The sequence below is a fragment of the Ischnura elegans genome, chromosome 5 (assembly GCF_921293095.1).
Source record: "Ischnura elegans chromosome 5, ioIscEleg1.1, whole genome shotgun sequence".
In the NCBI taxonomy this organism is placed as follows: Eukaryota; Metazoa; Arthropoda; class Insecta; order Odonata; family Coenagrionidae; genus Ischnura; species Ischnura elegans.
In genome coordinates, this window is record NC_060250.1 from 69,646,177 (window position 1) to 69,668,244 (window position 22,068).

The window sequence follows — 22,068 nt, forward strand, 5'->3', positions numbered from 1 at the left end:
TTTGGTAAACTTATGGTTTTTTTTCGACCTCCAATTAATCATGAATTGATTTTGTCCGCGATCCTTCTTTGAATTGAAGTTATTACCAATTCGTTTCATAGGGAAATGGAAAAATGAGCAGCTGAACGAGCTATAATTAGCTCTATCCTTCAGCTGGATCTATTCTATAACTGCTGGAGAACTTCTTCTGAATAATATAATTTTTTTAACCGTTAGGTCAGCTGTCGTGTAATCATGTCTTTACATTCTTTCATGTTAAACATTCTTACGTTAAACAAAGTAGTGTAACTGAATTAATTAGGAATTTAGAATTAAAAATTAACCTTACCGATCGAAGGGAAAATTAAATCAAATGTTTTTGCGGAAATTTCTAATTTGGCTGATGCCCAAGATATTTCAAGGGAACATATTTATTATGGTAGAAACGATCAGAAGGATAAGATTAGGGAAAAAGGAATACAGAACCGATAGATTTATGGTGTCGTTTTTTCCGCGTACAATAAGGGACCATAATACCAGCTATACTAGCTCCAGGCTAGCTTGACTCGGACTAGATAAAATAGGCTTTACATGTACGGGTAATGGCCTACTGTATTTCTAAGTATTCTCTTGGATTTCTTGGCATGTAATAACTCATGCATGATTCGCTTACGACGCTAACTTTTCCAATTCTATTTCTAACCAATAGTTTTATTTGCATGGTAGCTTGTTAGTGTCCTTAGCACTCTCCTAGTTCCTAGTCTAACCGCATCTAGGTGTCCTAGGTGCTTGGCCTGTGTCCAGCAAGCGAGCGCGTGTCTGATTAAGGCCAGGATGAGAATGCTGCATGCCTGGTGTGAAATCACCCCATGCCACCCATCCTAGTGGTGGCTTGTACGGTTCCTCGTAGTTGTAGATGTTTAGTATTCCTCTCAATTCGTTGCTGAGCTACGCATGGCGAAAATTCTTTCATCTTATATTAGCTTCGAAATATTTTCTTTGAATCTTGGGTAACTACCACCTTCCTTCTATTTTATTAATTTTTTTCTTATTGTTTTCATAGTTCACCTTTCCAATTCTTCCTGATATATTAGGCGCACATACAATTTCTCATTGCTGTTATTTACTGGTCACCGTGAACTTTCTCGTCTTTATTCCGTGTTCTTCCCAGAACGGTGATTAGCATTTATTACTTCTCTTCGGTCCATTTTTTGTGAAACTCTTCATCATCAAAAATGTGTTTTCTTTAGTAAATATAATTTATTAAGTTGCAATGAATGTTATGTTATTGAATGTTTGTGATGTTAAAATTCAATGATCAATTATAAGTAGTTAAGGGGATTAAAATGCATTTTAGGGAAAAGGAGCCTTTTATTATTTGTGATGCTGATAAAACCTCGGAAATGTTATATTCATTGACTTTCATTTACGGAAGTTCGGTATTAATGGATCTGGTTGCCATGCAGCTAATCTAAAATGCTCTTGCTAGCCATCATCTGATTGCACATGCTGTTTCAGATCGAATGAATGAAATTTTGCATATTACCAGCCTAATGAAGCGCAGTAAAATCGCTTCTAGCTCTATTATTTATCTTATATTGCTTTGTACATTATGGTAGCTATTTTAATGCTTGCATGCTGAACTTGACTCTTTATTGATTGGTACGGGATGGTTCCGTATTAGGAAGTTTCTTGCATGATGTTTATCGATACTCTTGCATGGATTATACATCGTAATAATACGCCCGTTCGTGATAGTTACGAAGATTCTCGGAATTGGCGGTACTATTCGATTTATAAACGATTCAATACGTATTTTATTCACCTATTAGTTGGCATTTGGTCTTGAAAACCAACTTTATTGCTTATTTTTTCGTCCACATTATTTTTCCTAGCCCGCGTTTTCCGTAGGCTTCTGAAATATTTCCAAGGCTTCCTATCTTCGGCTTCCCTTTTTATCGAAGATGACGTAACAATGGTGATGTGATGACGCCCATTGCCTAATTGTGTGCACATATATCGCGCGACAGGTATGCGATAAATTCCATTAGCCCGAGCGTCTCTGCGAGTTAATTATTTGCTTTTCGAGTCGCAGTTCCATTCTCATGTACCCAAAATAGAGAAGTCCTAGTGGATTTATGAAGATAGGTTCTCGCTCCCCTATAGTGATCGGAATCCTCGATGCTTTGGCATAATGAGGGAATGAAAATGGAATGACTGCTAAACTACGAGTTCTCCGGGCGAAGAGGCCCCGCTATATCCATCGGTTTTTATGAGCGAGCACTCCTAATGAGTTGCTATGTAAATTTGCATCCGAAGGGAGGGTGGGAGGGGAGAAGGAAGAGTAACTTACTGCAGAGAGGTATAGTTGTTCGCACCCATTACTGCGATTTGCCAGGAACAAAGTAACGCGGAGAATTTGCAACTCTTGGCGCGTGAATGGCCGAAACCTCCGGAATGCGAAGCCTCTTTGGCCATTACTCAGAATTGGTCGGTCATTACGGATTTGAGTGTGGAGCAATTAATGCTTAGTACTCGTAAATTCCGCTTGCAAGCTGCTCCGGAATAAATTCTATTTGAAGTTTCATTCTGCTCTTTGAAAAAAATGCTTGAATTTATTTCGAAAAAACATTTTAATCAGTAAAAGTGGCTCTTTTACGGTCTTTTATTCTGGCTTTCGTGTGGATAAGTGTTTTTATTTTGTTTACGCAAATGCCACAAATTTTTTGGTGAGTTGCGATCGATATTGTTTCTCTTGCTGTGGAATTTTGCACGATAAGTTATGATCAATTAAAGCGTTTGAATTAGTGAAATATTTTCTGAATCAGCCCACAGTCCTAAATTAAAACAAGTAGAGTAAAAGTAAGTACTAAAGAAAAGTACAGTTCACATGCAAGGGAGTATTTTCCTACCCTACACAAGTCATTTTGGTAAAGTATGCTGGGAACACTGTTAAGGTTTCATTGAAATGTGAAATAATGAAGGATACTTTTTTATGATGTGTGATAATAATTTTTCTCTTTAAAAATAAGCATTTCAGTATAATTAGATGCCGTAATTTATTATGATCCAGTGTAAATTTAAACTTTGAATCTTCCATCCCTGAATGGATTGATAGTTCCACCTTGATAGGAATAATAAATGCAAAGAAATATCTTCCCTTATGTATTAGATATTAGAATTAGGTTTTAATGGAATTTACATCGTATGATACTATCAAGAAGCTGATAACCCCGGTGATCGGGAATGGGCATATAATTGTAGAATGAAAGTGCGTATTAGGGATAGATGTAAAGAGATATAAATTCGATATCAATATTAAGTTTGAATCTGAATGTAATATTTAATAATACGTGTAATGAATAAATATTGATTTATCAGTCATGCGCTGTATTGGATCTGAATCATATGATTATTCGATCGATTTAAGTTGACCATTACCTAAATTTCCATTTACCGGGCATGGATTTCCACTGTCAGTACTGATAGAAATCTGGGCTGCTGTTGAAATGTGAATTTTAATAATTATGCTCTCGCCCATTTCATTCTCGTCCATCACACAATTTCTTGCAATCTGAAAATAAAATCACCGTGATTTTTAGGTGGGATAACAAAACGCTAGACTCAATTTTGAACTGAAGACCCTTTGAGCCTTTGTCAAGTGCTATGCCCTTAAGGGCAATTCTATATATTTGAAGCCGGTAGATACATAAATTAGTGTTTTCTATATCATCGGCGTATTAGGTAATGTTGTAGGCCGAACAGTATCGCAGCAGTAACCGTTTTAATTTGCATCCTTTAATGGCAATGTTATTTATTATTTTAATATGAAATTTTTTCACTCTTATCCTTGAATTATTGTAATACTATACGTTGAAATAAAGCATGTATATTTGTTTGAGTAACTCTTATTGAAATGAATTGAAGGTGCATCGAATTCAGTAACTTTTATCTACTCATACTAATTCACCTTTTTCCATCACCAAGATATTTGAGATTGAGGTATAGTGATTTAAGGAAAACTATATTTCTTAGTAACTCAAGACATTTGGGAGCAGTGATTGTTTTAGAATGAGAATTTACGTTCTCGCGATTTCCAAACCGGATCTTTTCTCCAAATTTCACCACCTCTTTCATTTATAATGATGCTAATGACATCTTGGTTAAGAATTCTCCCTAAGCAAGCAAAAAATCATGTACTTACATGGAAAATTGTAAGCCATGTTTCCATGTCGTTACCACTAATGAAAAATACATTTATCATTTTATTTAATTGTGATCATTCGAAAAATTAATAGGTAACTGATTTTGTGGAACAATCTGCGCATGAAGATGGTTATAAATGAGGATTTATTGAGGGTAAACAGCAACTATATGTGTTTTATATTATATTGAAAAATTGAAAATATTTAATACTATGGTGTTAGAATATTTTGTGTAATAAATGAATTTGTTTTGCTATCCTTATGGTGCTCAAGGGAGGATTTCGCCTTTTGGGAAGCAGAAAATCTATATCGAAATCTCTAATTTGGTCTCTAGCATTACTATCTGTGCATGGCTCTTTTAAGGATTGATATTAAGTTAATGTGATCCCTGAACTTTTAGAATTTAGATTTTTTATTTTATTTTCTTTTTTTGGAGGCCCCGTATAAGTTATTTGGTAATGCCCATGTTGTATCAAGAATAGCGTGAAATCAGACAGTTCACTAAAGAATATTTAACCATAAGATGTTTCAAGAGAAAAAGCAGCGTATCTAATTATGAATTCATCTGAAAGATAACGTTATATATAATTATGTTTTGGTGTAACTGTTTTTTTTTCTTCACTTTTCCATAATGATTTACCATTTGAACTGATCCTGACTTTATTTCCCTTTTTGCATGACGTCTCAGAGCCCCTTACAGTGTAGTCATGGCAATTATAAATTATCATTGTAATGCTCTGAATTATTTTTAAAATATTTTCATTTATTCGAGAATACTTGTGTTTCGTAATAGCCAGAGTGGTCTCGGACAACCTTGCCACTCTTGCGGAGGACAATGAATCAGATAATGCTTGGACTTGTGCGCCCTCTTGGTAGCGCCAGCGTGATTAGATAAGCCCATTTTTATCGTTCGAGTTAATAAACTTTGGAGAAAAAATAGAAGTGCGTTAAAAAAGGCGAAAAAGAATCCGCATGGAAATTCCCCTTTGATGAACAGAGAATACATTTTGGTGGATGAGGTCCTTGACTTTTGCATCTTCTTGAGCGTGCGTCAGACGTGCATTTTGTAACATATACGAGACCGAAGTGTGGTTTATGGCTTATCAACGTGATTTATGGCCGCAATCTTCGCCAGACTTTCTCGACGAAATTTTCGTCGTGCCTTTCTCATTTGGTGTCTTCGTGTCTTGCTCCAAGTCCTCAGTTTCGTTCTTCTTTCCATTATTCACAGACCTCCGCGAAAGTTGGGTTTTTATTATTTCACGTGAATTTTAGAGGGACTACCTCTATTTTGTTTTTTCCCCCCCCCCCTCTTTGATGAGCCCTGATTTTTTTCATGCGCTGAGCATTTTTTTAAAATACGCCTTTGTGATGTTTCTGGCGTCAGTTTCGTTTCGGCCTAGCCGAACATTATAACATTGAAGGGGCTTCCATAATAGGGTGAGGTAAGAAACCCGTGTGTTGGTGCACCTTCCTTGCAGAAACTAGGAACTGCGTCATAACTGCTGAATCTTGCTTAGCAGAGTTTTAATTAAAACGTGCGCATGATCTTGGAAACAAGCAAAGTGCAAACTGATAGTTTTAGGAGTTAAAAACTTTTGCGGGTGCCCTGCGGATCAGTTCTGTTCATCCAGACTTCTAGGTCGCCCCACATGGGATAAGCTTTTGTAAAACTCCCTTCTGGTGGGATCTCTGAAGACGCAGAAACTGCTCTTTGAATTTTGATTTTCCCTGCGGAAACTCCGCACATCCGTGCGAAATGAAGCGGTTCATGAACCTTTGGATGTAATTATTCTGCTATGGGTGCCGCGTTGTGGTCTCCTTATTTGGCTGTATTATGATCGCATAAATGCTCGGACCAAATTAGATCTTTTAACCGCGTGGCCCCTAGCTAAAGTTATTTGCGCCGTAATCTCCTGACTTTTATTTCACGTACTATATCTTCTTTGCCGGCGCGGGTTCTCTGGTCTTCTAGTCGACTTTTAATGACCGCAACACACCTCTACGAAGAGGAGAACAATTTCGCCCGCGTTGCTAGCTCGGATACAAGAGTTCTCCCCGACCACACCATGCAGGAGAGGGGGTCAACGGCTGTTCCCAATTTCCCATTATAACGTGAATTTTATGCGCGCATTTGCGCAGTGACATGTCCCCAAGACTGTGTCAGCATTAAATGGTTCGACGGCCTGTTCTCATATCCTAACCGGAATTTGCAGTGGCAATTATGGTCCCGGTGGAACTAAAAGTGCTCGAATAATGAAACCGTCGATTTCTCCGCTGCTAAGATTTCTTCCTTTCGTTTGAAAACCCCCTCCAGTGTGTTGCAATTGGTCTTCGGCGTTTATGGATACTCTCATCTTCTCTTCCCCGAACGTTTTCAAAAAACTTGAAACCCCAAGGCGATAAACTGCTCCTCTTCCCCTTTAGAAATCCCTTAATTAAGGCTCGCCTTACCGTTCATGAGCAATCCATTGTATCTCATTCCTCGTATTTCTTGTGGAACTCCCATGGAATGGGTTTTCTTCTGCGCTTTATCTGAGAGTAGTGATACCGCGTTTGGATTTGTTGAAGGCTAATATGTGATCCGGCTCAGGCTATGAAGGTATTGGACATGAAAAAATCATAGGGAATTATGCCTAGCGATGGTTCACCATAAGATTCGAACTTGGTTAGAAAGGAGCTCAATTTATTTTACAACCTCACCTGAACGCTTTTAGTAAGCATGTACGCAAGATTACTTTTAGTAGCTTAGTACGCAAGATTACTTTTATGATACGGTGCAAAGCAATCGCTAAATCATCGTTTGGGTGCCATATAGCTTGAGCGTTAGTAATACGCTTGCGTACCCTTTCAACTCGAATTATGTTAAGAAATTTTGCTGTAATTTCATTATAGTTGTTGCGTAAAGTTTTCGTGATTTAATTCCCTCTGCCAGCAGCACTACTTTTATATGTAAAAGATTTATATAAAACTAAATTGTTACTATGATAGTATTTATTGCGTTTTTCTGGAGACCGCAACATGTTGAGCAGTCTTGAAATTCGCATCGTAAAAATGGGCGTGAAATAGGATGCGATTTTTTTCACATAAAGTACTGTTTTTCTATTTAGCGTGTTTCCCTGTCTATGGTGGTGTGTTTGTAGATATAATATCTAACTATATTTATTTTGGAATACGAAAGAAGAAATAAGTGCTGAAATGGTGGCCATATTTCGTAAAAATACGTTTCCCATAACATTAGTCACCGTCTGCGGTGCAAATTTATTTGTTTCCAACGTCCAGCGTTCTCATTTTTTTCAGCGACTCCCTTCTGCGGTGAGGGGTGATGTTTTTTTAAATTTTTTTTCTGCTCCCGGCCCGCATAATTGATGGGTTTATTTTTTTCGGAGGTCGAAATTTTTGCGTGAACACGTCGGTGTGGAGGTGAGCCGCTCACTACGCCGGCTGACCGCGAGGCGAAAATTATTGCAGCAGGGGCAGCAGTCGCCTCGTTCTCTCACCGTCCGTCCGCCAATCTTTCCCCCGGCATGTGCGTGTCCTCCGCCCGACAACCACCCCGTGGCTCGGATGAGATCATCAGGTGTCCGAGTGCTCCCTCTCTCCCCCTTCCCGCGCCCTCTTCATCGTCTCCTCCGAGCTTTGGCGCCTACCCCAACCGTCACTTAGTTGAGGCCCTATCTTTCTCTGCTACTGCTCTTCCCTCCCTCCCCACTCCTCCTCTTTCCCTCCTCTGGGTTTACTGACCTCCTCTCCGTGTGGTGGCGTGCCGCGGCTCTCTGATGTTTCCTCTCTCTCCCATCCCACTCATCCATGGAGAGTTTACTTTTGATTACCTTTTTTTTATATTCTCTCTCCCGCCTGCTCCCCTCCCTGTCCCACTAGTACTCAAGCTCTTATCCCCGATACGCTCTTTATCTCGCGAATTTCATTTGGGTTTAATAAACATTTAGTTCCTTTTCTTTTTTTCATTCCCTCCGTAGATACCATTCTTGTCGTACCTCTCTCTATCTCTCTTTCTCTCAAAGGGAGACATGGCTCACTCTCCCATGGCGCCGCCATAGTCATCTCTCTATTTGGAGACCTCATAGTTTACGGATTCAATCGTACCCCTCGTTACAGATATCAAGCAGCGTTTTTGTATTTTTACTTCGTATGTAATTGTTTTACGAGGATATATTTTTAGGTGATCTAAATTTCGTAAAAGTCATTGATATTTCCGTCGTACCTTGGCCGAGCAAGTGAAAACTGAATTGAGCGGGGAAAAATATGGAAAATATAGTGTAATCATAGAAAACTTTTCTATCTTAAAATTTAAGTATTTTTCGTAAATTGAACTGGCCTTTTCATGCTGTAGATTAGATTATGAATTAAATGGCAATAAATTAGTGCAAACGTCCCGAGGCTCCACTTGGACTATGTGAATGAAAAGTGAAGTGGGTGTAAATATGGAAAATAAATTGCTACGTTTGCATATTATTATTTTTTCGATAATTGTTGTGTCATTTGCATGCATTTTAGATGAAGAGGCTTCAACTTATTTTATGTGTGTGTGGACCATAGATACCCCGGGTTATATCTATGACCTTGATATGTACCAGATATTAATGTTACCTTCACAGTCTCTGAGAGGAATGCTATCTCATGATATATATGTAAGGTTTACGACACCCATGCTGTTCCATTTTGGCTTTCGTTGATTTACTACGTAATCGTTCTCAAAATGTGTCACTTGCACATAAATAGCACTGCAGTCGTTTCGCGACTGCGCGGTCCAAAACAAAAGTTTTTATCGTACGTTATCCAAAAATTTTTTTCTGTCATAAAAGACATCCAACAGGAAGTTAGAATGCAAAATAAAGTAGACGAGAATTTAGGGAATGAAATCCTTATATTTTTAAGTTTACTCTTTTTCCCGCTATTGAGCTAACCCCAGCGGGATTTTCATGTATCTTCCGGCATTTGACTTCAGTTTTAGTATTCATTTGCTAATTAATAACTGAGCAAATAGTTCGAGGACGAGCGTATGTTATTTTACTATTATTTTTATAAGTTATTACGAGCATTATACCAATTTTTATGGTAACTAAATGATTATTCTAGCATTAATCTACATTTTTTTATACTTAGATATAAATATCGGCGTATGAAACTGCATAAAATTGCGAATTTTCATGTGCAATTTTCGGAATATTCTCCCCCGAAAGTCTATTGCTTTTGGCCACCAGTCGATGAAGTACCATTAAGAGGACCATAGGTACTGATATTTTTTATGAAAATGCCGTTACGTTCATTTTGGTAATAACTTCTCTGTAAGAAGCCGTTGACTCGGCAATGAAACATCTTCCTGATGTCTCCTGCAAGTGCGAAAATTCCATGAAGTATGTCTATGTTTTTTCCTTGTTGTCTTGTCTTCCTGCACTTTCCTATATTTCAATGGTCATTTCCTCGCTGACGGGCCAGAATGGAGTAAAGGTTTATCGCCTCTAGTGACGCAGATGCTGGTGTTGGCGACCGAAACAATATCTCTGCCTCTTTTTTAAGGTTTGTATTTATCCTGCTGTATGCCTGTCAGTGCCACAATTGAATTGGGCGATTCACGGGCTGTGGTTTCGTGATGTCGGTGGGAAATGCTATTATTTTGGTCATTTTCTTATTTATCGATGAGCAGTAGGTCTTTTACTTTGGTGTTCCATCATGTGAAGCTTACCATAGTTTTCTGTGTGCATTACACTCCCAGTATTAGACGCCCTAAAATTAACACGAGTATTTTATGTGAGTTTTTATTTTCCTATGTTTAAATCGCATCTTAATGTGGAAGGACTGCATTTGCTGATGGATTTTTTTCTGCTGTCGAGCGCTCAGAGAAACATTTCCCCCGCTTGGAAATAGGCACGTGAATGGCCCTAGCTTGTATGTATAGGCTATAGGCTACGCTAGCGACTTCATGACTTTCAAATCTATTGACGATTTCTTATTAATAATATTTGAAATCGATAATCTTTGAAACAAAAGGTATCGATGACGAAATGACCCTTTAGGATTAAATTTAATTTAATTTGTATGATTCCAAGTAAAATAAGTGCTATAAATCTGGAAACTGTTTGATTCCATCCATTAAAGCGATCGTGTGATATGAAAATTAGTAATGAAAAACGTAAGCGCTTGAAAACTTATTTAATTTGATTAAACTGATTTAATATGAACCCAACGTCTTTTTACAGTTTTTCGCTGAAAAAAATTCTTAATATTTCCATTTCTCTCGCAGTGCAGGTTGTTCTTGATTCTTAGAAGAGAGCATTCGTCCTTATGAATAGTAAGACCACAAACCGGCGGAATTCATAAAAATTGATTTTTATCCTTGTTCAAACCCATGCTGATATTTTAAAGCTATTTTTATTCGTGTGTTTTTGCTTGTAAGGCTTTCTTTGGATTTTCCGAAACGGATGGTTGACCGTTCCATTCTGAATACATTTTGCAGGGATTACGAACGCGTTGCACTTTTTTATACTTGCTGCTAGATTAGTTATTAAATAAGAAGAATCATGCCGGTGGCTGCTTTGAACGTACTTTTAGCATAATCTTTGAGTGAATTCAGTTTTTTCAAAAGAAATAAGGATTAGAAGAGATTATTTCATATCGTATTCCTTTGTCTATTTCTTCCGTCCGACTTAATATATCTCCCCTGTGGTAGTTTTCTTCGTATTTTCCTGAATAAAATCATTTTTTCCGCGAGTCTGATACACAGTGAGATTTTTCGCGCGCACAATCCTCGCTTTCCTGTCCGAGAGCATTTGCGACAAGATAAATTCCAAAACATAGAACGCTCGAATTTCGGATGAGTTTCTAACGCTTTGGGGCTTCAAACAATGTGAATAAGGGAGAATCAAAGCTGCTGTGAGTTCGTTGCCCTGGCTTTCTCATAGGAATCGAGCTCTGTGATGTTTTTTTTTTTTGGAAGGAATTAAAGGCTCTTGTTTAATGATTTCATTCGATTAGAACCGTGGGATTTGATTAAATGCTTTTAAGCATGACGTCATTCCTATCCAACTTTAAGCAACTGGATTACACTGGATGGAAAACAATTTGTTACTATGTAGTAGCTAATATTTTTGACGATAAAAATATTACAGAAGACTTTTGCAATATAGCATAAGTGATACACAGGTTTTCATTAAGCCATGATCAGTGAACAGTTTACTAAGGTTATTCAAGCAGCTTCAAATTACGCGTGGATACCAACAAAGTTGTGTTGTGTAGCATATTATAACATATTTTTATTTACTTTGAGCTGGATCGAATTCAGCAATTGTTTATGCCTTTCGGTTTTTTTAACCTTATTTTCTTAAATTTTAGTTACCTTGTTCTTCCGTGTACCTTCCGTGTACGCTTTTTTCATGAAAAGTCAGATCATCTTACACAGAATGAATCCTGTCTCTCGCTAAGGCCGATTTTATTGACAAATTATTTGTCTTTCATTTGCTCTTATTATTTAGCAACTGGTTTTTCAGATCGATAAATAAAATTAATGTATTAAAATTAGCGTATAATGATTTGCACAAATAATTAACAAATTTTTCTTGTTTCATTATTAAGATAATACATGTGTAACTACCCACATTGTAATTTTGCGTGGCATGTTATCATCCTCCATTTTATATAACCTATTCTTGTTCAGTTTTATCCGTTCGTTGAACCACTCCTTCTAATCAATTCTATTTATTGAGTCGATGCGGTTTAGTAATGATAACATGATTAACTTGATGAATTGAATTGAATGTAATGGTCGCTCAGAAAAAAATAACCTGAGCATTCTAGATTTGGCGACGAGGAGACGTGCTGAATTCGTGATGAACGTGAATGAAGGTGACTTTGGAGCATTTATCGTGTTTGTTTGTCCCGAGAGCCGATTTTCGCTTTATCTAATCTGCCTCTTTGGACGGGGTGGAAGGCTCTCCGCATTTCGCATTGGGAGAGGTTAGGGGGGCCGCAATTGGAGGGTAGAGGAAATGCGACACCCACGCGAAATTTTCTCGTGGGAATCATTGACCGATATGATCGAGCGTGGTTGTCCATACAGTGGATGCAATGTTTAACTAAACCTCGCCGAATTTCATATGAAAGAGACACGGTGCGGTAGTTCAGAGAGCCAATCTATACGATTGTAATTTAATCTACCTGTTGGTTTTTGGTCGCTAGAGCCGCTGTGAACAGAGCCCGGGTCCCTTAGAAGACTAATGAGGTCTCATAGTACTACTATTGGTAGTGGGCCTTCAGTCTACCTAACGCTTTTCTTTAATCCTTGTGGTCTTAATTCCTCGGAAACCAAGGACTTTTGGCAACCCTGCTCCTCTCTTGCGTGGCTTGAAGAGAGCTCTTAAGGGCACTTCTAAACCTGATAGATTTATATAAGTATGTCAAATACGTAACTTATTTTTGTGTGGAGCGAATGAAAGAAATAATAATTCGCTAAGACTGAAATAATATAGGACTTAAGCACTGTATACGCTGAGTGGTGTTAGTTGTTTTTTTTTAATTAGTAGATCGATTTTTAAGCAAACTATTTGATTCCTTGATACATCTTATCGTTATAAAAACTGTGGCATGACTTTATCCTATATTAGTTTCGCAAGTCTATCCGAGTAATCTGATGAAGGTCCATTCGATAATATCTTACATATTATGTACGAAGTGACGCATTATTCCCATTTCAATTGTCCAAAAAATTGTGAATTCAAGTGGAGTTGAATAGGCCTATGGATGAATAACCTATGGCTAATGAAAATGTTAAATAGTTGAGCTGATTTCTACAATCCATTGATTTCTTTCGTTTTGCGAAAATTCACTCCCTTTCCTAAATCCTGATGGAGGCCGAAATACCAAATTGGTCGTAATTACGCTATTGCTTAAACAGGTCAGATTCTTATGCTGAGGTCATGAATACCATTTACTTTCTTCGAGCTGCCAGCTATGTATGTTTGGAGTATTTCTAAAGCCGGAAAGTGGCAGAATAAGTGTTGTAGATGGATATCATGAGATTTCTCCAGCTTTGAACCCTTTGGTTTGCAGCACAGCACTTAACCACTACGACCGCTTGCCTCTAAATATCTTTGCCATTAAATAAATATTTAAATATGCTTGGTTGTCAATGATAAGGTTTCACGGTGACTATTCTTCTCATTCTATTATACCGAAAACGTTTTCAATTTTTAGTTACCATTGGTACAAAAAGTTGTATTGATGGGGAGAGCTTTCCAGTAATGCGGCTATAGACGCAAAAGCGAGCATCCACAAGATTGGCTGGGTTTGTTGGGAACATGCGAGTGAGTGGGCATCACCTGGAGTCCCAATGAAAGCCCTCATCCGATTCGGCTGTTTCATGACGTCCAGGACAAATCCTTCCGGGACTCTAACACGCCACCGCTCGCTTCCCAAATTAACGTGTGGGAAGAATATTTATGTGCGTCGGTTTCCCGCAACCGGCGAGAGAGAGAGGCAGTGACAAGAGATACGGGGGAAAAATTGAGGTAGGATTTCGCCGGTTGGGTGTATGATGCGCAACCGCGGCGTGGATTTGTATGTTCGTGGTCATGGGAAGGGGGTGGCGGGATAGGGCGTAATCTACGTGTGATGCGAATGGGGAGGGGTCCCTACGTCCTCGGTTTTGACGTACGGCGGGGGAGGGCGGTGGCGGTGAATGAGATGATATTAACGCGTGTGTTGGCGTCAGGCCTTCATCTTATCGGTCACCGGCCGCTGCTATGTGAGTCCTCCAAACCTGGCGCAATTCAGCCACCCACCCCACAATCCTCTCTTTACCTCCACCCCTCTCGAGGAAAATTGTGTCCAACCTCGTGAGACGAGTTACCATTTCTTAAGGTCGTTTTACACGGCGCACGTACTTACAAAATCTGACGTGTGCACGAAGGCGCAGTCGAAATTACGTCTTGTAAAGCGGTGAATTGCAAGAACACATGCGAGAATGCGTGGACGTTAGATGGTAAAATAGCCCGTTCTAATGTCGTTCGTGCATTTCCGCAATTCCACGCCATTTCAGAAATTAATGCAGTTCTATCCTGCGCAATTCCGTACCCTATTACGCACCGAATTTCTCTACCATATTTCTAGCCTTCGCGGAAACGTAAGTGTTTTTTTAAGTTTATTCGTGCAACAAAGATAGCGAATTGGTTAATTCCCTGCTATTTACGGCCTTGAACTTCCTATGTATATTTCGATAAGAGTATTGCTTAGCATTATAGGCCAATTTGTAGCCCTACACCGACTCGATACCCATAGGTTTTGTAAGCTCGTACAATGTGGTTTGTTTTTCGCAGGCACGTTTTCTTCTATCCTTCCAAATCGAGAAGTATTCGGTATTAGAGAATGCAAACAAGTTGTAATTTTGCGTTTATTTCCTTTTTAATTCAGACTAATGATAAATGCCGGCCTCGGTGGCGGCGGGTTGAAGTCCTTGCTACCACACAAAAGGACGCGGGTTCGAGTCTCGCTTGAGTAGGTCGCCCATATCCAGGGCATGGATTTTCGTGTACGTTTAGTTGGTAAGTAAAAAAAAAACGATATAAAAGACCAATGATGCTGTTTTCGGAGGTAGAAGAATAAATAAATAATGCTTAGTAACTTGACTGGACTGGAAAATTTGCCGGGTATTTGGCAGATGTGGTGAGTGACTTCGTGGGAGGTCGAGGAGATCAGCAACGGAATCATTGATGATCATTGAGATGTTCGTGGGGTTTGGTGGGTGTGGTCTTTTTTTCCTTCAGTCTGCGAGCCGCAACTCCCGCTATCTCGCCGCGACAGCGTTGCGGGGGGATCTTTTCCGCTGTGGAAACATGACGAGCGTCTCTTTTCCAAGGTGAGCGGCGACAATGCGTGATATTGTACTCGCGAGACAGGAGTCAAGGTAAGATTCCTGGGGGCAGGTCGTGCCACGGGAGTAGGCCGTATCAGCATGGGCTACTACCACACCCCTCTCCACTGCTTGTATACATTGCGACTCTCCTGCCCTTCCACAAACATCCATCCCAACAGTCTTGCGTCACGTCTTCTATAGACCAACTGCCTCGCAAGAAAGTTTATCTTTCCTCTTCTCTCACACTGCCCGCTGCTTTTTAAGGACGGCTGTCCGTCGCAAATTGGGGTGGGCCTGTTATAACCACTAAATATTTTACAATTTTCGTAATAACCACTAATAAATTCTGTTATGCTAAAACCACTTGCGAATGGAAAGTAATAATTTTGTTAAAATTATTACTTTCAATGGTATTCAACATAATAACGATACTTTTTTAAAAACTGTCCTCTTGTCAAATTGCAATAATTTTTTGAAATCACTTACACTCTCGATTCGATTTATTTGTTGTTTTGGATGGATAGAGTGTGAACATCTCAGTAGTAGGTAGGATCCAAGCACTCACGTATGTAACCGGGAAAAAGAATTTACATGGATCAGGGATCGAAGCACTGATCTCCGGCTTTCGGGAGACTTTTGAAGACCTAAGCCATGAATGTAATGTCATGGAGGCTGATACTCAAGATATGTATAATCAAAACCGATTTTCGGCTTCTGCGCCAGCGACCATTATGGGAATGGCAAAATTCTAGATCAAGTAATGCCTTATTCGTCTGATTGGCTTATTGTAGTAACATTGTTTGTTTAAACGTTTCTTGACGCTATTAAAGATTTTGATTCCATTATATTTTATCCTCAAAAAGAAGAATAGGTATGAGGACTCAACAAAATTTACATGGGGGTATAATTTTGTTTGATTCACTAACTCTTTTTCCAGTTTTCGTTATAATACTGAAGTTATGGGTTGTAATATTGTTCTTTGATTTAAGCCTTTGCACAGCTATCAAGAGCGTTCTGGTTATGTTTACTGAGTGCGATCTGCACTAAAAATAGCATTCTTTCGTGGGATTTATGGTTCCATGCGTTGATGAATACCGAGTATGACGATTGATTGACGTGAAAACTAAAGCTTAGCACTGTATATATCGATGATGATCTGAAAGAAAATAAATTTATGATAGAATATCTCAATCCAAGACGTAGCCATTGTGAAGGAATTTTAGCAATTAGGAATTGATGGGGAAATCTTTGTTGGAAACTTATTTCGAACCAAAGCTATCTCACAAGGTTGATTAATTACAACCGTCTCATTGAGTAGGTTGTTTTAACAATCCCTACCCGTATGAATTAGAGCGCACTCCTTAATAATCACAAAAGCGAGTGTTGAACTCGCGTCTCGTGGTGTAAAGCGATCGCGAAAGCGATCTCATCATTATATATCTACCCACGCATAATTAAATCATGCAAATTCCCCTTGCGTCGTGACGCGGCTATGCCGATGCAATTTTATCAGGCTAAATGAGCATGCGAAGGGAAGGCCTCGATTATTCACTATCTTCGCTTGGAATTCCATCTCTCCGTCAAGGTAAATGGTGGCTGCGACAAATGGATTGATGTTTGAAGAGAATTGTATTTGATGCCTGAACATCGAGCACCAACCCCTCGTATCTCTCTCGATGCGACGAACGCATCATCTTTAAAGAAATGAGAAAGTCAATCCGTAAAAAAAAATATGCAAAACACGACTTGATCTGGGTGGCTAATGGATGTGCAACGGCAGAATTGAGTCAAGATCGTAAAATATTCTCCCGTAAATCAAATAATAAATTCCTAAGATCACATATTAAACAAGATTGAGTAACTAATCGGTGTCATTTCAGTGAATATTTGAATTATAACGCAGCAATATTATTCCTATAGTGTAAAGTTCTTTTGAGAGATAATTTTGCAAACTTACCTCGATTTTATCTCCAAATAATTACTTCTTTTCAGTGTTTATGAAAACTTCTATTCCTGTTTGAATACTTGGAATTACTGATGGCTAGGTAAATGTTGAAATCAAAGATACATTTAGGGCTAAAGTCTTTCGATAACAAAAGTTGTTAAAGATTTTCAAGGTCTAAGTTTTATTTAACGGGAGTTTGGAGTCGACTGATGATCAAAATAATATATCTCGAACGTCAGCCACCGCAAGAATCCGGTTCAGTTGATTACGCAGAACTCCTCGCTTGGGTACTCGAGAGGAATTAGTTTTTCCCGAAAATCTCTAGAGAGGCTGAATTTCGCTTGTTAATAATTAGCATGTTTATTCATTAAGTGCGAAAGTAATCATATTATCCTATTCAATGTATTCTGTTAAAATCACTTTCGAATTTCATTACAATTATTAATTCCAATGATATTCAACATAATATCGTTACTTTTTAAAGCGCTTACTCACTCGTTTCAATTTGTTTGCTGTTTTGGATAGAGAGAGACAATCCTGGGATATGGCACAGACGTGTGAATATCTCACATTCAATATAGTGGGACCTGTCCCTTTCACTTTGACCACTTTGCACTCCGAGAATTGGAGTGTGGAGTGTCAAAAGGCTTCACCTGGGATGAACCCGGGACCATTAGCCCACTAGTAGTAGTAGCCAGGGCTGTACCGAACACTCTACGTACTAAGTTCAATATTTTTATGCTGTGCATGTGAAATGGATATGATGGAAATTTAAATCTTTCCCTACATTGCGTTTCCCTTTCCGTGCATTATTTAGTGCGCAAAAGGTATACTACTTTGATATTAATTACTGTACAGGAATAGCAAAAGTAATAATTGCCATATGCAATTGAGGACCTAGTTTGTTTATATACTTTTCTCAAGAATAAACTAAATTTCACGCCATTCGTTTTTGTTGAATCTACTTGAGTTCACGACGAGCTGCGCGCACTTTCGGCGAAGATCTTCATCTTAAAAAGCGGCAAATCCCTTGACGAGTGACGTTGGGGATCGATCACGTCGCTCAGTCGTTTTTGACATCTTTAATTCATTCATTTTCATAATTCAAACAGGGGAGGAGGTAGGAAGGAAGGGTTGCCTTGGGATGATGTAGATAGAGATGGGGTTGCGAGAGAGACTTGGGAAAACACACTTTGCTTGCACATCCTCCGTCGTCGGCTCCTTCCCTACTCCGGTACCCGCTCTCTCCTCCCCAACTCCCTGGGCCTCGGAGGGAGCTCATCAGCCACGCCAGAGTGACTGCGACTCCCGCCCTGCCTTGCCTTCAGCACTAGTAGACAGACGCGCGTAGAGAGGGCCGGAGCCAAGCCCGTTCGTTCTTGCCGATGCTGCTGCTCCGACACCGCCGCCACCCTCGTTCCGGCTTGTTTGCCCTCTCAAATCAGATCCCCACGGAGTCGGGGCAGCTTAATGATGGCGTGGGCTAACATTTTGTAGCCTGTGTGCCGTAAAGTGAAGGGCGAAAGGGCGTGTAAATTCTGTTTTCCTTCCACTTGCGCACTTCGCTGGTCCTCGGTCGGAGCTGCGTCGGTTTCCCTCGTGATTCGCGAGAGATTATTGTCGTTTCGGCGGTCATTAACATGGCAGCCGCGAGAGTGGTGAAAATGATTGTTATTTTATGCGTTACTCGTATTTTACAGTTCTCTCTCCTCGGAATAGAATCGAATTGAAGTTGCGATGGGTTTTATCCTGAAATATGATGACTTAAGTTAATTTCTTTGATGCTGAGCATCCAAGATTGGTTTCTTTTCCGCGAAAGGCTCGCTGCAAACGTACTCTCTTGTTTCTGATGTGTTTCATGCTTAGTTGCTTTGGGTGAAGATCTGTCCTGGGCCTGTCCCCAGCTAGTCCCAGCTAAAGCGATGCATGTCCACCCAACAATCATGCACCAAAGCTATTAGTTATCATGAGGTACCCCTTCCAGCAAACTTTACGCATAAAATCTTTGCCTGCTTTTAGAATAGGAAGAAATTACTTTGAAATTTTGTGTTCAGTGCCCCTAATTTACGGTGTTGTGTAATAAATTCATGTTCATCCTCAACTATGATTGTTATCTTAGACATGCTGACAAGGTAAAGTAAAATGTAGAATAGGCGAAAAAAATCAATGAAGTGAGGAAAGATTTGTGCGTGTCGGTAACCTTCCGATCAAGATTTCCTCTTAGAATACCTTAGAAGTATTTAGCACATTTTTATGGAAGTTACTCAAATAAAAAAAATGAGAACCTGAAAATGTTCATAGTTTTTAAATGCTCGCGCATTATCTGTGAAAATTGTAATGTACGAAGTTACATTTTATCTTTATGGACTCATCTTTGTTTAAATTATTATAATTCATGCCTTTTTATTCCTCAACTGATTCCATATACATACATCCTCCGCGTAACAATTCCCACTTACCGTGTAAAATCAGCCCATTTCTGCTGTGCTTGCTTATATTTCACATCACGGTGGCAACTTGGACTCGTGCAAGAGAATTTTTCCGTGGAAGCTTCCCTTCCCTTGAATTATTTCAGATTTCCGGCTTTTGACAGTGACATTGACGGAAAATCGTTGGCAGCTTGCCGCTAGCCTCTAAAGCTATACCTCTTGTACCAGTCTCTGCCTTCTTGCTTTCACATCAGTGGCGGCTTTATATTTATCTCCATCGTTTCACGAGAAAACCTTTTGTAACCTTTTTGAATGAGCGGAGAAAGGACGGTGGAGGTAATTTATGAATTTGCCAATATTCTTTCAGAAATGTTTTCCAGGCGTTGACCTTCATGTTTTCTCCATCGTTTGCTTACTCACCTCTTTATTTTTGCCACGCGCCGTCTTTGTTGCTAAAAACTATCACAGCCTATAAAGTGAAATGCCTGTTATCCTTTGATATCTTCTGTCATGAAAAAGTCATTCATTTAATTACGTAAAAATGTTCTGTTGATCGGCTCTTGATATCTTTTTAAACTTTTTGAAGGCTTGTCGCTAAAAATTTTTGTGATACTAAAATGACTTTACAGATTGCCTCCTCAAAGGAATTATTTTTTTAGTAGTTTTCGTTTTTCTTCAAGTGATGCAAAGGCCATTTTGAGATTGAATCACATAAGAGGGGTGCATTTTCGCAGTGACATACGATACAATGAGTTATCACGTCTTGTACTTGAAGCTCAAAGTAAATATCGAAGTCAGGAGTCATCTTTTACATGCATAGCTATTTACAATGCAATATACCTACGAAACTAGAGTGCCGTAAAATTTAGAAACGTAAAGAATAGAATTTCCCTAGGGATTTTGAAGGAACTCAACGTTAATTTAAATCCAACGTCGGAGCTGGTTCTGAAATCCGATATTTGTGTTTACATTTTTATCACGATGATGAGCTTCCCGTATCTGTTGGGAAGGAAGAAAGAGTAGAATAAATCACCGTTTTGATTTTTTTCTCATCCCACCAAATTTCGTCCCAGGTATTTTTTCCTTTTTTAAAAATGCCGTGCAGAATATAGCTTTGATATTTTAGTGACAGAATTGCTTTATTTTTCTGACATTATCAGTTGAGCATTCCATGGTTCGAGTTTTTTCAACTCACGAGTGTTGGTTCTAAATTTGTTGTTGGGTACTTTGCTTACATGGCAAATTATTGTATGAAATATATTTTGAATTTCTTTGATTTGGTACCAATGCAATGGTCTTTAAGAAAAATATATTTTTATTTTATTATTTTAGCGCTCTCGCATTTGCAGTTAGTTTCATTACATTTTGATTTCATATGACCATTTCATGGTTAATATTTGAAGTTATTGCAATATTTAATCCTTACTCGCTACTAATTTAAGCTCTTTTTAATATGTTTTTTTCCTCAAGCTTGTTCTGTCGTTGTATTCTTAGGAATTTTCTGCGGTAATGTTATAAATTTTCTTAAGCTAACACTTCGTTATGTCATGATAGTTAACGCTTTTCAAAGCATCTCAAATTCATTTGTAAATATGTCGGTTAAATGGTACAGAAAAGATGGACCTGTAACTGGTTTTAACTGGGTAAAATCCAAAGCAGTGGTGTCTCCAGAGGGATTGTTTTGTATTTAAATCACCTGTAAATCCAAAGTTATTTGTGATTGAATACTTCTTTAACTGAGAGTTTATAGTGTCAAACGTCGATATTGTCAATAAAAATGTCTATAAATGGGTGGGTATCATAGATATTTACTCAGTATTGTTTTCCTCTGTCATATATAAATATTGTTGTTTTTGTAAATTTCTCTTTTTTAGTGAAGCTATTGGATAAACTCTTGCAAACTATCCCAGCGTCACTTTTTTATGTGATACTGCTTGAAGTAAATTTCTCCCATGACGGTAGTCTCATGAGCCAAGATAACGGTATGATACCCGTATCATACCGACAACATGGTCCGTGGGATATAATGAAATGCCCATGAGATCGGTATAAAACCCTTTCCAAAACTCTGCTTATCATCAGTGTATTCATTCCTCTCCATTTGTGTTGCAGGCCAAGCAATCACTGTTATATAATAGAAGAGAGACGTGCACAGACTGAAAAAAACTACTTTATGGATGCGGGAAGTATCCTGGTCGAAGAGCGGAAGTCGAAGAGAAAAGAGAGGCTTTTGCTGTCGTTGGTTTGTGTGGGATTCGTTTGTAAGGAAGACGTGTTGAAACGAAACGAAATAGAGGGACAAGTGGAGGAATTCGCGGCGGGAGCGTCGTCGTCGTCTTGCGGGCGAGAGAAATGAAGGCGGCGGCCGCGGGCGGCGGAGTCCGGCCGAAGGGGAGAGGCAGAGCGGTTCAAGGTGAGTGAGTGAGTGCATGCTGCATCGTGGTGTGTGTGGTCAGGTGGGAGGAAGAACGGGAAGAAGGAAGGGGTGCACTTGCACTGTTCGAAGCTCCTTGCGATCCCTCCTATCCTATCGCGTCATCCATGAATATTACTTTGTAGGCAGTGATGGATATGTCGGTCAAAATCGATTTTTCGAGCAATCGATTTTTAATCGAAATGAAAAGCTCGGCTTTTAAACAAAAA

The 22,068-nt window shown here is 39.1% G+C and overlaps 1 long non-coding RNA gene across 1 annotated transcript in view; it reads left to right on the forward strand.

Moving 5' to 3' along the window:
* The window catches only part of LOC124159034, a 250,000-nt gene that overhangs the window by 167,327 nt on the left and 60,605 nt on the right, over positions 1-22,068 (forward strand). Inside the window, exon 5 of the long non-coding RNA XR_006864896.1 lies at positions 21,538-21,838. This is a non-coding gene — a long non-coding RNA (uncharacterized LOC124159034). The remainder of the gene's footprint in view (positions 1-21,537; positions 21,839-22,068) is intronic.